Source organism: Schistocerca americana, chromosome 3 (genome assembly GCF_021461395.2).
Source record: "Schistocerca americana isolate TAMUIC-IGC-003095 chromosome 3, iqSchAmer2.1, whole genome shotgun sequence".
Classification (NCBI taxonomy): Eukaryota; Metazoa; Arthropoda; class Insecta; order Orthoptera; family Acrididae; genus Schistocerca; species Schistocerca americana.
Window position 1 is genome coordinate 768,600,847 of NC_060121.1, and position 13,920 is coordinate 768,614,766.

The following is a 13,920-nucleotide window of genomic DNA, read 5'->3' on the forward strand; positions in this document are numbered from 1 at the left end:
AGATCTATTTTGAACTTACTTTTAGAACAGAACATTTTCAAAACCTTACACATCGTGCAAAAGCGAGGAAAATTGCATAACGAAAAACAATGAAGAACTAGGGTGACCAGAATAAAACTGGTTCAGAAACTACAAACCAAACAAAAACCTTATCAATACATAACGAATGTTCAACAGTTTCTAATGCACAGTGCCATTTGTTGCGTGAGTTAACATAGATAGCTACCCACAATGAGCCCTCCAAGAACAAATAAAACGCTGAGAATACAAATTTCGCGGTGAGAATTCATTCAGAAACAGTCATCACAACTAAACGCTCACTTTTTGACCTAGAAGTTTTTATTTGCGTGTCTCATAAAATATGTGAGGATAAAGATGTAGGTCGAAATGTCCTGATACAAGGATCTTTTAATTACCCCTTTCACAGCTAACCGGCGCTTCGGTTTTGTCAGACGTCGCTACCGTGTTAACAGCCTCCAGCACTCTCCAACATGCGCCATTGTGTTGTTTATTTGTACAGATGCAGAAGAAATATTTGCACATCTGATAAAGCTGAATCTGTATCAATAACTTCTTCTATGACACACACACTATTAGTTTAAAAATATTGCCCTATAACCTACACTTAGCGTCATACCATGTAATGCTCTTATTCCTAGACTGGTTTACAGCAAGAGAATGTTTAGCCAGTCGCACAACCTCTTTTATATACATTCCGATTTCAAATATTTTCTGTCACATTTCCACTGTTAAAGTTTAAGTTGGTAAACATATCACGAGAGTTAATGACACAAGCACAACACAACTTATGCCCAACACCAATAATGTACGAATGAATTCGCTGATACTAGTTGCCCTATGAAATTCACTGCGTTTCGTAGCGCGATACGATAATTTAATGATTTTCACTCACAAAAGAGCAATTTTTGCTGCCCTGCTACGAAAAACAACACAAATAAGACGCTAGTGAAACAAATCCGCATCCGAGGCATCCATGGCTAAACTGATCACATAAAGCTATTAATCTCCAGGACGGCCTGTCCTACGACATTTTCACCCAATATCGTGACAAACACGAAAGCTATACCAAAACCTGTACCACATTTGTACAGACTAGGTTGGCGGCAGTTTTTTTTTTTAAATATCTACTCTCTTCTTGCAGGAGTGCAGTTCTAATTCTCTCTAAGTTACTGGAGGGTGTAGGATGAATGAGATGTCGATGCACCGGTAGAGCTTAATATTGCAGACGACAGTTCCTCAGTAAAACATAGACGCACATGGAGTGAGTAAATAAATCCATCAGCTGCAGCCTCTCAACTCTCTAAAGTCACCAAATCTACGATGATCTTCTTGAGGGAAGGAATCTTGGGCGGTGGTTCGTTTATGGTTTCTAAAAGGGAAAAAGGATACCACCTGAGTTCACAGAAAAAAAAAGATGGCTGTATAAGGAAGCCATGCTGGCGAGCATGAAGCCCCAGTTTGGGCGGACAAACGACCGCACAACACCCAGCGCTGACTCAGCAATTAACGAGCAAATGATGGAGGCTCTGGTGTCCCAAAATCTTCGTGTTTATGTAGAGTCGTTTGCAGAGGAGGAAAGCATTACAGTTTATAGCCCTTAATAACATAAATCACAAACCATCGGTTAGATACCATCAACCGATGGGTCCTGCGGCTCCTCATACCTGACAAAGAAACGGCACCTACAGGAAAGCAGGAACTCTCATGTTGCAGCTTTGCCGGTCTCTGCTGATGACTTTGACCTCCACACATCGCAGAACAAAAAAAACTTTAGGAATTGCTATCCATGACATGCCCTTGTCAGACTACAATTTTAAGCGTGCACACCATTAACAGAAAATATTATCAGGGTCCACCTGTCGAGGTAGTTGGAGGACGTTAAGTATAATCCCCACCCTCTGAAGGTACACCAAAGTATCGAACTGTATTGCACATTAACTCTACGGGACGAATACAGCTCTATCTATACTGTAAGAAGATCACATCTTCCTCGGAATACGGTATGAAACGTTAAGTTATAATACGTATAACGCCACGTTGGCATACACCTAGCACACTTTCATTGAAGATGACCATTGGTTCCAGTTCAGCTGTAAAATGTTCTTGTTTCTTCAAATGCTATAAATCAAAGTTCTGACCTTTAGTTAAAATGAATGCCAACATCGTAATTTAGGAGTGTACTCAGTTTTTAAATCAGTAATGTTCGACATTTATATTAAAGTAGCTCCATCATCATTCCCAGAGAAACACGTGGTTATGGCCGGCCGCCGTGTCACCCTCTGCCATACGGCGTCAGCACCCCGCTCTCCCGATCGCCATCAGCTTTCCAGACCGCGGAACCAATACTCCTCGTTCAAAAAATGATTCGAATGGCTCTGAGCACTATGGGACCTAACTTCTGAGGTCATCATTCCCATAGAACTTAGAACTACTTAAGCCTGACTAACTTAAGGACATCACACACATCCATGCCCGAGGCAGGATTCGAACAGCGACCGTAGCGGTCGTGTGGTTCCAGACTGTAGACTCCTCGTTCAGCTAGTCCCTCAAATAGTCTCACAAGGCTGCACCCCATTGCTCCAGCTTTCCCACAAACAAAAGTCCCTTAAAGTACCGGTAATTGAACCCGGATGCTACACATGGCGGTAAAATGTTGTGGAAATGTTTTGAAAGCCCTCATTAGAATTAATTTCAAGTTTCACATAGCTGAATAGAAAAATATAAATAGAAATAGATCTTAAAACGTATTACGACAAGTACCCAAAACCTTTATACGGACGTCATGGTCTCAAATGGCACGACTGTAATATTTTAAAGTACTAAAATACTAAAACAGAGAAAAACAGTTTTAGAGGGAATATACAGTAAATGTCGGTACATACAAATGCCAAGCTGTTATGAAGATTGCACGAATCCATGCACGCATTAAAACTGAGCGACACACATGGGTCATATGATATCGTGAGATAAAAGCGAGATAATTGTCTTCCCGTAATCGCGTTTTCTAATCGACAGCCTCAATAACGCGTAAATGAAGGACGATGACGTCTGCTGAAGAGCTGTACTGACCTTCATCCTTTGAAAACCTAATTCAGGTACTGACATTTTGAGTCTCGTTAGTGTCACAAAATCGCTTATGTCACGTTACCTTCTTCGGAAGGGTTACCTCAAATTTCCTTTCCCCTCTTTCCCCAACTAGAGCTACCAGTCGGGTCTCCAATGACCTAGAACTCGATGGTTTGCTAAACCCTAAACTTTCGTCCTTTTTACTAAAAGTTTCAGTTCCTTAAGGTAAATTGTGTTGCGTCGTTAGACTACACTCACTTCGTTAGGTGAAAGTACCGGGTGATCAAAAAGTCAGTATAAATTTGAAAACTAATTAGCATAACAAAGTACGAAAAAACAACGATGATGATCTTTACAGGAAATGCTCAATATGTCCACCATCATTACTCAACAATAGCTGTAGTCGAGGAATAATGTTGTGAACAGCACTGTAAAGCATGTCCGGAGTTATGGTGAGGCATTGGCGTCAGATGTTGTCTTTCAGCATCCCTAGAGATGTCGGTCGATCATGATACACTTAAGACTTCGGGTAACCCCAAAGCCAATAATCGCACGGACTGAGGTCTGAGGACCTGGGAGGCCAAGCATGACGAAAGTGGCGGCTGTGCGCACGATCATCACCAAACGACGCGCATCTGTCGGACATTTTGTGAACTTTGTTTTTTTCTTTGTTCTCATAAAACCTCATGTCATTCCAAGCATGTGTGTCAATTCTTACCTCTCTATCTACATTATTCCGTGGTTTATTAAGTTTTCAAATTTATACTGACTTTTTGATCACCCAGTGTCTTCCACACTCACAAAAGAACATTGTCGCATGAGACTGTTGTGCGAACTAAACTATGAAGTGTTAGAAGCATAATTTGAAAGTCAGACGAGTATGTATTTTATTTCATGCACATATGTAAGACAAACATGATTTCAACAAAGGAAAAATGCATTCTATTAATTTATACTGGTGTCCAATCTGAAAGGAACAAACCGCTGTTTTCCGTCCTATTTCTAATTCACGATATAATCATACAAACTGTCAACAAATATCAGTACGATCGTGTTCTGCACGGAAGACGCCATTTCGGTCGACAGGAATATGATATCAGGGCACCTAGAAGACGGAGTAGTGTTTGGCGGGTAGTCCCATATTCACAATCACTGTGTACACAATCACAGACGGTGCAGTATGGCAGAGAGAAGACGCCTACCAGTCTATACGATGGAGAGCCATAGGACGAATGGAAGCAGAATAGAACTCATGGGGCCCGGTGGCTTAACGTGAATTGTTCAGTTGTTTCTCGGATGTGGCGACAGTTTATAGAGACTGAAACTCTATTCCAAAGACCAGTCCAGGGCCGACCGGTGCGACATCCGAAAGAGAGGACCGATATCTGGCTGTAACGGCATTGCGGTACCGCCTCAGAACTGCGCAGCAGCTGGCGTGTGGCCTCGCAGCATCCACTGGACGTGCTGTATCGAGGCAAACGATGTAGAGAAGGCTTCGGCAAAGTGGCCTTTATTGCCGGAGACATGCTGTATGTGTCCCTCAGGCGCGTCTTCACAGAAGGGAACGTATGCAGTGGAGTCGTCAACATGCCACATGGACAGTCGAACAGTGGACCAATATTCTTATCACAGATGAGTCTTGATTTGGTCTGGACAGTGATTCACGACGGAAGTAGTAGGGTACTGGCGGTACTGGTGCAATTTCGATACGCAAATTCATTAAATTTATCAGGTAATTAATTACCCCTCCACCCTGAATGTGGCCAACCCCACCCTTGGATGATGTCTTGTATTTTTCTCAGCCTGTACGCGGGTCCCAGTCCCCTCCAACCTCCCCACCCCTCCCCCCCCCCTCCTTTGCCCATGGTAATTTCGAATTTTGGTGGGAATTACAAATTTTATCAGGAACATCGAATTTTGGTGGGAAATTCTTTGTCCCAGGGATGTGCTGGCGTGTCACCCAACACTTTGCCCAGGAATTGGCAGGATATTAAAAATGGCAGAGCCTTTTCTGAACTCAAAAATTGGTGATCCCATACAGCTGGTGTTATCCTGCCATGAAAAAATTTCACAGTGCCACTCAAAACTAGTGGCAGGCACACTCAGACTCCACCTTTCACCTACAAGCCAGTGGGAAAAAGGCTGGGATGTAAGGTACCACCTTTATTTTCTGGTGGGAAATATAGTCAACTGAGAAGTTGCTGGTGTTCGAGAAAGAGGAGTTTAATAAGTGTATTACCTGTAAGCATCCAGCTGAGGACACAATCTTTCACTGTTTGACATTAGAGAGCACTGCAGACACCTGTTTGAGGATGACCCTGCAGCCCAGTTAATCAAAGCCAATACACTCTGCCACAACTGATGGAAAAAGTGCATCACTTCTAACTACACTTCTAAATTCTCGTGGAAAAACCAGCACTCATAATAAATCAGCCATAATGCAACACATGTACAGTGGAAAATCGTCGTCCCCAAGGACTGAGAGGAGGCAGTAGTTGATTAAGCATTCTCCTCGGTGTACAAACACAAACTGCTGAAATTCGATGCCCTCTTACCTCCCCATATCTCTCTCCTCCTTCTCTCCCTCACTTTGCCCCTCGCTCTCTCTCCCTCCACCTATGGGTGGAGGAGGGGGGGGGGACACAGGCTGTTTCAAATGGTCAACTGCTATCACCGAGCACCTGATGGTTTTTCTGTGGCCAATAGCCATCACCTCACAGTCGCTGCCTACACCTGGCATTCTGCCATACCCCTGCGGATGCCACCGATACCCACTCTGCCTTCAGGTGATGGCCCTTCACCAACACAAAAGGAAAATTTAGTTGTACCACCCCACCTCTACATCTGTGTTAGGAGACCACACACATTGGATGATGCCATTCCGCAATGGAAAAGAATTGTATTTAATGTCAACATATTTATAATTCAGTATCTATTAAAAATGAGAACGCAATCATAACAATAATATATGTCCTCTTTCCAGAAAAATAGACACAGTCCATTTTCTTTTAGTTTTATGAGCAAAATTAGTTTTATGAGCAAAAATAGTATAGTTTTTACGTTCGACTGCAGGGTACAATTGGACCTACAACACATGCCCACCCTACTTAAAATTAAGGGAAAAGAAAGCTTCCATTATTTTGCTGTGGAAGATACCGATTACCGCATAATATTCTCGTTATTTCGAAACCAACACTACTGTAAAGAAAAGGAGAAAATTTAAACTCCAAAGGAAAAAAGCTATGTTTAGAAATTTCTTTCAGCTTCATGGACAAATTAAAGGACCTGAGAGCATCTCTTGTGTTCAAACAAATGTCTATAAATAAATTGTCATGCGTGTGTCTACTACAAACACTTCAGACACATGACATTACAGAATACAATCTTTCACACCATTGGCTCACATTTTGAACAAAACAATCATTTTTACGTTCAACAGCAACATATAATTCAAGAGGATGTTGTTGCTTTGTACACTATGGCAAGTCCTGTTTCATCGATGCAAAGCTATATCACTACTGCATTTACGAAACAAATTGTGAGAGCCTGTCTTGCAACACAACTTTCTATAAAATCTCTCTCCCTGCCGCTACATCGAAACCAGTTACTATATCCTCCATAACTCCCGGCATGGCTGCAAAGCTTCTAATCATACAGCAGATTCTTGTGTTCTAGTTTTGTAAACAATTTGATCATCACAGCCTGTTTCTTGTAATCTACTCACATGTCAGGAAAGAAGATAACACTATCATTTCTAGGATCTGCATTGAGCAATAATTCAAGTGGTGTTTTTATTTTACAATTACAGTCTAAGAATCACAAAAAAAACACAGGACTGTGGTGACACCTGCTTTTTAAACACACAGTCGTGACAATAGTAATAAAAACACTCATGATTTCAGGAGAGTACTCGTTAAGAAAAACACAGGACATCATCCAGGGTTTGGGGTGGGCATAGTCATGGGTTATTAATTGATCAATTTAATTAATTTGCATATCAATTAGATATCAAAATTGTATCACTGCCGCCAGTAGTACTGATGGATTCACATCTAAGCACAATTTCGAGACGAAAACTGTGGAAAGAGACCGATATCGAGGAGGATCGTTAATGGTGTGGGCAGGCACGGTGTTGGTCACTGGAACACCCCTTCATGAAATTGTACAGTTGAACTGGAAAGATTCAGATATCGTAACGATGTCTTGGGACATCATGTACAGTTTTTACGAGGTGCTGTGCTCCCCCTAGACTTCATATTGATGGACGATAGTGCTCGACCTCATAGAGATCGAGTGATTGATGTTTTCTTGAAACAGAAAATACGGCACGCATGGAGTGGTCTGCTCTCTCTCCCGGTTTGAATCCACACGGAATGTGTGGGATGCACTAGGGAGGCAGGTTGCATCACATCAACGTCCACCAACCACTCTCCAAGACTTGCGAGCAGCCCTGTAGGAAAAATGAGCATTATTGCCTCATCATTGATAAAATGTATGATGAAATAAAAGAAATTATTCAGATAGTGAAGGGAGACGAAAATTCAATAGTCATGGGTGACTGAAACTCGACTGTAGGAAAAGGAAGAGAAGGAAACGTAGTAGGTGAATATCGAATGGGAGTAAGGAATGAATGAGGAAGCCGCCTGGTAGAATTTTGCGCAGAGCATAACTTAATCATAGCTAACACTTGGTACAAGAATTATGAAACAAGGTTGTACACGTGGAAGAAGCCTGGAGATACTGGAAGGTATCAGATAAATTATATAATAGTAAGCCAGAGATTCAGGAACCAGGTTTTAAATTGTAAGACATTTCCAAGGGCAGATGTGGACTGTGACCACAATCTGTTGGTTATGAACTGTACATTAACACTGAACAAACTGCAAAAAAGTGGGAAATTGAGGAGATGGAACCTGGATAAACTGAAAGAACCAGAGGCTGTAGAGAGCTTCAGGGAGAGCATTAGGGAACGATTAACAAGAGTGGGGGAAGAAAAACTGTAGAAGAAGAATGGGCAGCTTTGAGAGACGAAATATGGAAGGTAGCAGAGGATCAAGTAGGTAAAAAGACTAGGGCTAATAGAAACCCTTAGGTAACAGAAGAGATATTCAATTTAATTGATGAAAGGAGAAAATACAAAAATGCAGCAATTGAAGCAGGCAAAAAAGGAACACAAACGCCTCAAAAATGAGATCGACAGGAAGTGCAAAATGGCTAAGCAGAGATGGCTACAGGATAAATGTACGGATGTAGAGGCGCATATCACTAGGGGTAAGATAGATACTGCCTACAAGAAAATTAAAGCGACCTTTGGAGAAAAGAGAATCACTTGCATGAATATCAGGAGCTCAGATGGAAACCCAGTTTTAAGCAAAGAAGGGAAAGCAGAAATGTGGAAGGAGTATATAGAGTGTCTATACAGGGGCGATGTTCTTGAGGACACTATTATAGAAATGGAAGAGAATGTAGATGAAGATGAAATGGGAGATATGAAACTGCGTGAAGAGTTTGACAGAGCACTGAAAGACCTAAGTCGAAACAAGGCCCCGGGAGTAGACAACATCCCATTAGAACTACTGACAGCCTTGGGAGAGCCAGACCTAACAAAACTCTACCATCTAGTGAGCAAGATATATGAGATAGGCGAAATACCCTCAGATAGATTAAGGAAAGACGAACCTACGTTTCTAGCATTTGTAGACTTAGAGAAAGCTTTTTACGATGTTGACTGGAATACTCTCTTTCAAATTCTGAAGGTTGCAGGGGTAAAATACAGGGAGCGAAAGGCTATTTACAATTTGTACAGAAACCAGATGGCAGTTATCAGAGTCGAGGGGCATGAAAGGGAAGCAGTGGTTAGGAAGGGAGTGAGAAAGGATTGTAGCCTATCCCCGATGTTATTCAATCTGTATATTGAGCAAGCAGTAAAGGAAACATAAGAAAAATTCGGAGTAGGAATTAAAATCCATGGAGAAGAAATAAAAACTTTGAGGTTCGCCGACGACATTGTAATTCTGTCAGAGACAGCAAAGGACTTGGAAGAGCAGTTGAACAGAATGGACAGTGTCTTGAAAGAAGGACATAAGATGAACATCAACAAAAGCAAAACAAGGATAATGGAATGTAGTCGAATTAAGTCGGGTGATGCTGAGGGAATTACATTAGGAAATGAAACATTTAAAGTAGTAAAGGAGTTTTGCTATTTGGGGAGCAAAATAACTGATGATGGTCGAAGTAGGGAGGATATGAAATGTAGACTGGCAATGGCAAGGAAAGCGTTTTTGAAGAAGAGAAATTTGTTAACATCGAGTATAGATTTAAGTGTCCGGAAGTCGTTTCTGAAACTATTTGTATGGAGTGTAGCCATGTATGGCAGTGAAATATGGACGATAAATAGTTTAGACAAAAAGAGAATAGAAGCTTTCAAAATGTGGTGCTACAGAAGAATGTTGAAGATTAGATGGGTGGATCACATAACTAATGAGGAGGTATTGAATAGAATTGGGGAGAAGAGAAATTTGTGGCACAACATGACTAGAAGAAGGGATCGGCTGGTAGGGCGTATTCTGAGACATCAAGGGATCGCCAGTTTAGTAATGGAGGGCAGCGTGGAGGGTAAAAATCGTAGAGGGAGGTCAAGAGATGAATACACTAAACAGATTCAGAAGGATGTAGGTCGCACTACGGATTGGGAGATGAAGAAGCTTGCACAGAATAGGGTAGCATGGAGAGCTGCATCAAACCAGTCTCTGGACTGAAAACCACAACAACAACAATTGCCTCAACATGACATTGATGACATTATTCACATCATGTTGTCAGTCCTGTATTGCTGCCAGGTCTGTATTGCTGGTCACACCACACAGTGAGCACGTTAACCAGTTGTCGCAATGTGTGCAAATTTGTTAAGTTGAAAAGAAACGAAGAACATTTTCGTATACTGTTATCAGATGTAGAAGTATGAAACCGGATTTTGGTTGCAGTAATTACACATCTGTTGTTTGAAACTGGTAAACAACATTTTATTCAAAATAATATCCATTGCTGTCTATATGTTTCTCCCACCTCTCCGGCACGCTATGAATGCCACGCCAGAAAAACAGTTCTTCTTTTGAAGCGAACCAGTTAGCTAGTAATTTTCGTATATTTACATATGAACTGAGGAGTTGTTCAGCGAGAGCGTGTCCCAGTGATGCAAGTAGATGACAATCGGACGGAGCCAAGTTTGGACAATGAGACGCATGCCCTAGAATTTGCCAACTGAACGCCTCAGCTTTGCTGTGTGTGATGGCATGTTAAAATGGAGAAATATGACTGTGTTGCATTTGTCCATATTCCGGTCGTTTTCACATGATTCTCGATTTAATGCTATGTAGCGATCAGTGTTAACGGTTTCACCAGGTTTTAGCAGCTTACAATAGATGACACCCTTCCGATCCCACCAAACACTGAGCATTTTCTTTCCAAAGCGATTTGGTCTTGCAGTGGATGACGATGGTTTGCCAGGCTTCACCCATGGATTACGACGCTTAGGATTCTGAAAATAAATCCATTTTTCATCACCTATCACTATTCGATGGAGAAACGATTTTTGTTTGTATCTGGTGAGCGGCATTTCACAAATGGTGTTTCAATTTACTTGCTGTCTTGCATTCAGTTGATGCAGAACCTATTTTCCCACTTTCTGTGCCTTTCCAGTACTTTCAAGCGAAGAGAAACGGCTTTCTGCGTCACATTCAATTCTTGCGCGAGTTCCTGTTAAGTTTGAGTATCATCTTCATCCATTAAGGCCTTCAATTCGTTGTCTTCGAACGTTTTCGCTGGTTTTCCGCGCTCGTCGTTTCTCACGTCAAAATAACCACTTTTGACTTTTTTGAACCACTCGAAACACTGTGTTTTCCCAAGAGCATGTTCGCCGAAAGCTTCGGCAAGCAATCGATGCGATTCAGCAACAGTTGTCTTCAGATGATAACAGAAAACCAATGGTGTCCGCAAATCGGACTTCGTAGGCAAGAACCTCGACATGTTTACAGGTTTGAAACAGATATCGATGTTTGGAACATGGCTTACCGTGTGTTGACATTCTTCCTGAGCGCTCTGGACGCGGTCTCACGGGCCGTACACTGACGGCTAGCACCATCTATAGGGAAACTCCTGGTTCATACTTCCCCTCGTGGTATCTGTGTTGCAGTTATCTATGTTCTGTATTCTTTAGGTTGTTTCTACTTTACTATTACCTGTTTGTACCGTTTTGTAGCAAAATAAATGCAACTTGGAGAAATTTCCGTTTGTTGCTTTAATTTTGGACATCAGTGTATAGAAAGCGTGGTATACAATTTCTAACGTAATGGAATAACACATATTTTCTAAAATTATATTTTACGGATTAGCTCGTTAGTGTCTTTAACATTTGGTCACAATATAAATTGTTCTCGATTGCAGGAACAATATTGGTTTTCAATACTTCGTGAAATACCCTTTATGTTTCACAACCGCTATCCAACGGTCTTGGATGTTACCAGAGAAGTGTGCTTCGGCTCACTATCCTGTAAAAGTTTAAATTTTTCTGTCATCGTTCTGCTTCACAATGACCAGATGTTCCTTCTTCTTTAAAGAGCTCTTAGTGACAGAAATCTTCCGAACACCACCTGACGAAGTACAGCACGGCATTAAGACATTCTTCCTACCGTGTTTTAACATTTGATCACAGTTATCCACCTATAGCTCGTCGTTTTGCTTTCGCTAGACGATATTTATTCCAAACGACGTTGAATTTTCTCTCATCAGCGAACATAATATCGTTTAATCTCTTTGACCTTTAGTTTAGATGGTCCCTTGAGAAATGGGGACTTTTTTCCGGGTTGTCTTTGCTGACTTACAGCGTTTTCCTTGCGATTCTTCTGCTGAGCGCTTTTTCTCAGATACTTATTCACTTTAGGTTGCAATATTCTTGCAGCAGTTGGATTGCAGTTTAACGCGCACGTAACTGAAAATTACACTTCATCTTTAAAAATCACTAAGCGTCTGCCTCTTTCGTTTAGGATCCCTGCCTACGCTTATTGTGGGACAGATTTTAAGCGATCTTCCTTCTCAGTATAATCAGCAGACTTGCAATATCTCTGTGACTGCAATTTTCACACGGTAAGAAAAACAAATTATCGCTGTCCAAACGTCGTGTTAGTTCCCTTGTGTCCCACTGCGACTTTGTGGACCAAGCAGCATTACAGAATAATAAGATGACAGATTATTTTACAGTGAGTCAGTGTCTCAGTGTTTTTTTAACATCCGGTGCACGTTTGTCTACACTTAACACTTAATGAAACGACTGAAAACGAAAATTATTAGAAATAGTACCTGATCGAATATTAATGACATCCTCTGTAAGCCGCAGAGTAGTAGAACATCATATGTGTGGGCAAAGGAGTTGGGTTTAGTAACTGTGGCTACGTGTTGCGTGCGTATGGCGCACAGTACTCGAGTTGTGAGAGAGAGCAGGGGGGTACAGTATACGCATTTGAATGACATAGTGCATGACTGTGCCAGCGGCAGGTCAGGGCCATGGTGAGCGCTCAGGAGGAAGACAAGTTGCCATGGCAGCGTGAGCAACGTCGACGACGTATGTGTACCCAACAGTAGGACTACGCTACTGCGTATCGGAGAATATCAGACTAGCACAGCACCTGACGTGACTATAGGTCTTGCAGCAGCACCTGGTCATACTTCTCCCATCGCACTTTGTATCAATGCATGTATATCAAGTAATTTGTTTATTAAATTAATAAAGACACATGAAACTGTAGGCCTAATCAAGTTTTTCTAGCTAATTCATTAAAATGTCCAGCAGTATGCATGTCCTGACAGAAATAAGTAACTCCCGATAGTACCATTAAAACTATTTGGAACTGTCATATAGAAGACAGAACAGCCAGTTAGCGTACAATATTCCATAACAATTAAACTAAATGACAGTTCTGTGACCAACATTTCACAGGTTACATGTACTTTTAACAATCACGTTCAAAATTTAGCAGAAAACATAGGATTAAATCGTTCAGTTGAAGAAGCAAGAGAATATATTACAAACGTCACTCCACAAAACTTTAAGAAACTAGAAGTATCACCTACATCCTTCACCGAAATAAATGCTCTTCTAAAAATTCTAAAAACCGAAAGCTCATAAGGGTTAATGGAGTTTCGAACAGAATTCTGAAAAGTTGTTCGAGCTTAATAAGTAATGCCCAAAGCGAAATTTGCGCCACGGCATAGGGAATTTTTCCAGACAGGTTAAAATATGGGTTATTAAACTGCTTCATAAGAAAGGTGAAAAGGCAGATTCAAACAACTATAGTACAGTTATCGTATTGACATAGTTTTCCAGAATATTCGAAAAAATAATGCTCTCAACACAAGTCGCACACTTTATGTGGAAACAGTTAACTTATCATATCATAGTTTGGATTCCATAAGGGTCACTCGACTGAGAATGCCACTTATACATTTACCATCAAATGGTACAAGCCTTAAATAATAGCATATTTCTTATGATAGCATATTTCTTATGATCTTTCCAGGGCATTTATTGTGTAGATTATGATACTCTTTAGAAAATTCAAGGTTTATGGAACAGACAGACAGACAGTGTGCAAAACGTCGTACTGAGTAATTCAGACAATGTTGGAAAGACAGAAAATTGTAGTGACCGGGAAAAAAAATTACAAAAAGGGTTTCACAGCGTTCAATTTTGGGACACCTATTCCATATATTCGTGCATATGAATGACCTTGCACTAAACATTCAACAAGCAAAACTGGCATACTCTTCATACAATACTAG

The 13,920-nt window shown here is 41.1% G+C and overlaps 1 protein-coding gene across 4 annotated transcripts in view; it reads right to left on the reverse strand.

The window, feature by feature from the left end:
• The window catches only part of LOC124605807 (UDP-glucosyltransferase 2-like), a 98,660-nt gene that overhangs the window by 41,727 nt on the left and 43,013 nt on the right, over positions 1-13,920 (reverse strand). The window contains exon 1 of one of the 4 annotated variants that reach the window (XM_047137714.1): positions 2,904-2,928. The exons of the other annotated variants lie outside the window; for them this stretch is intronic. The gene's annotated coding sequence lies outside the window, so the exon portion shown is untranslated. Of the gene's footprint in view, positions 1-2,903; positions 2,929-13,920 lie in introns of those variants that run through there. 4 annotated transcript variants of the gene reach the window in all.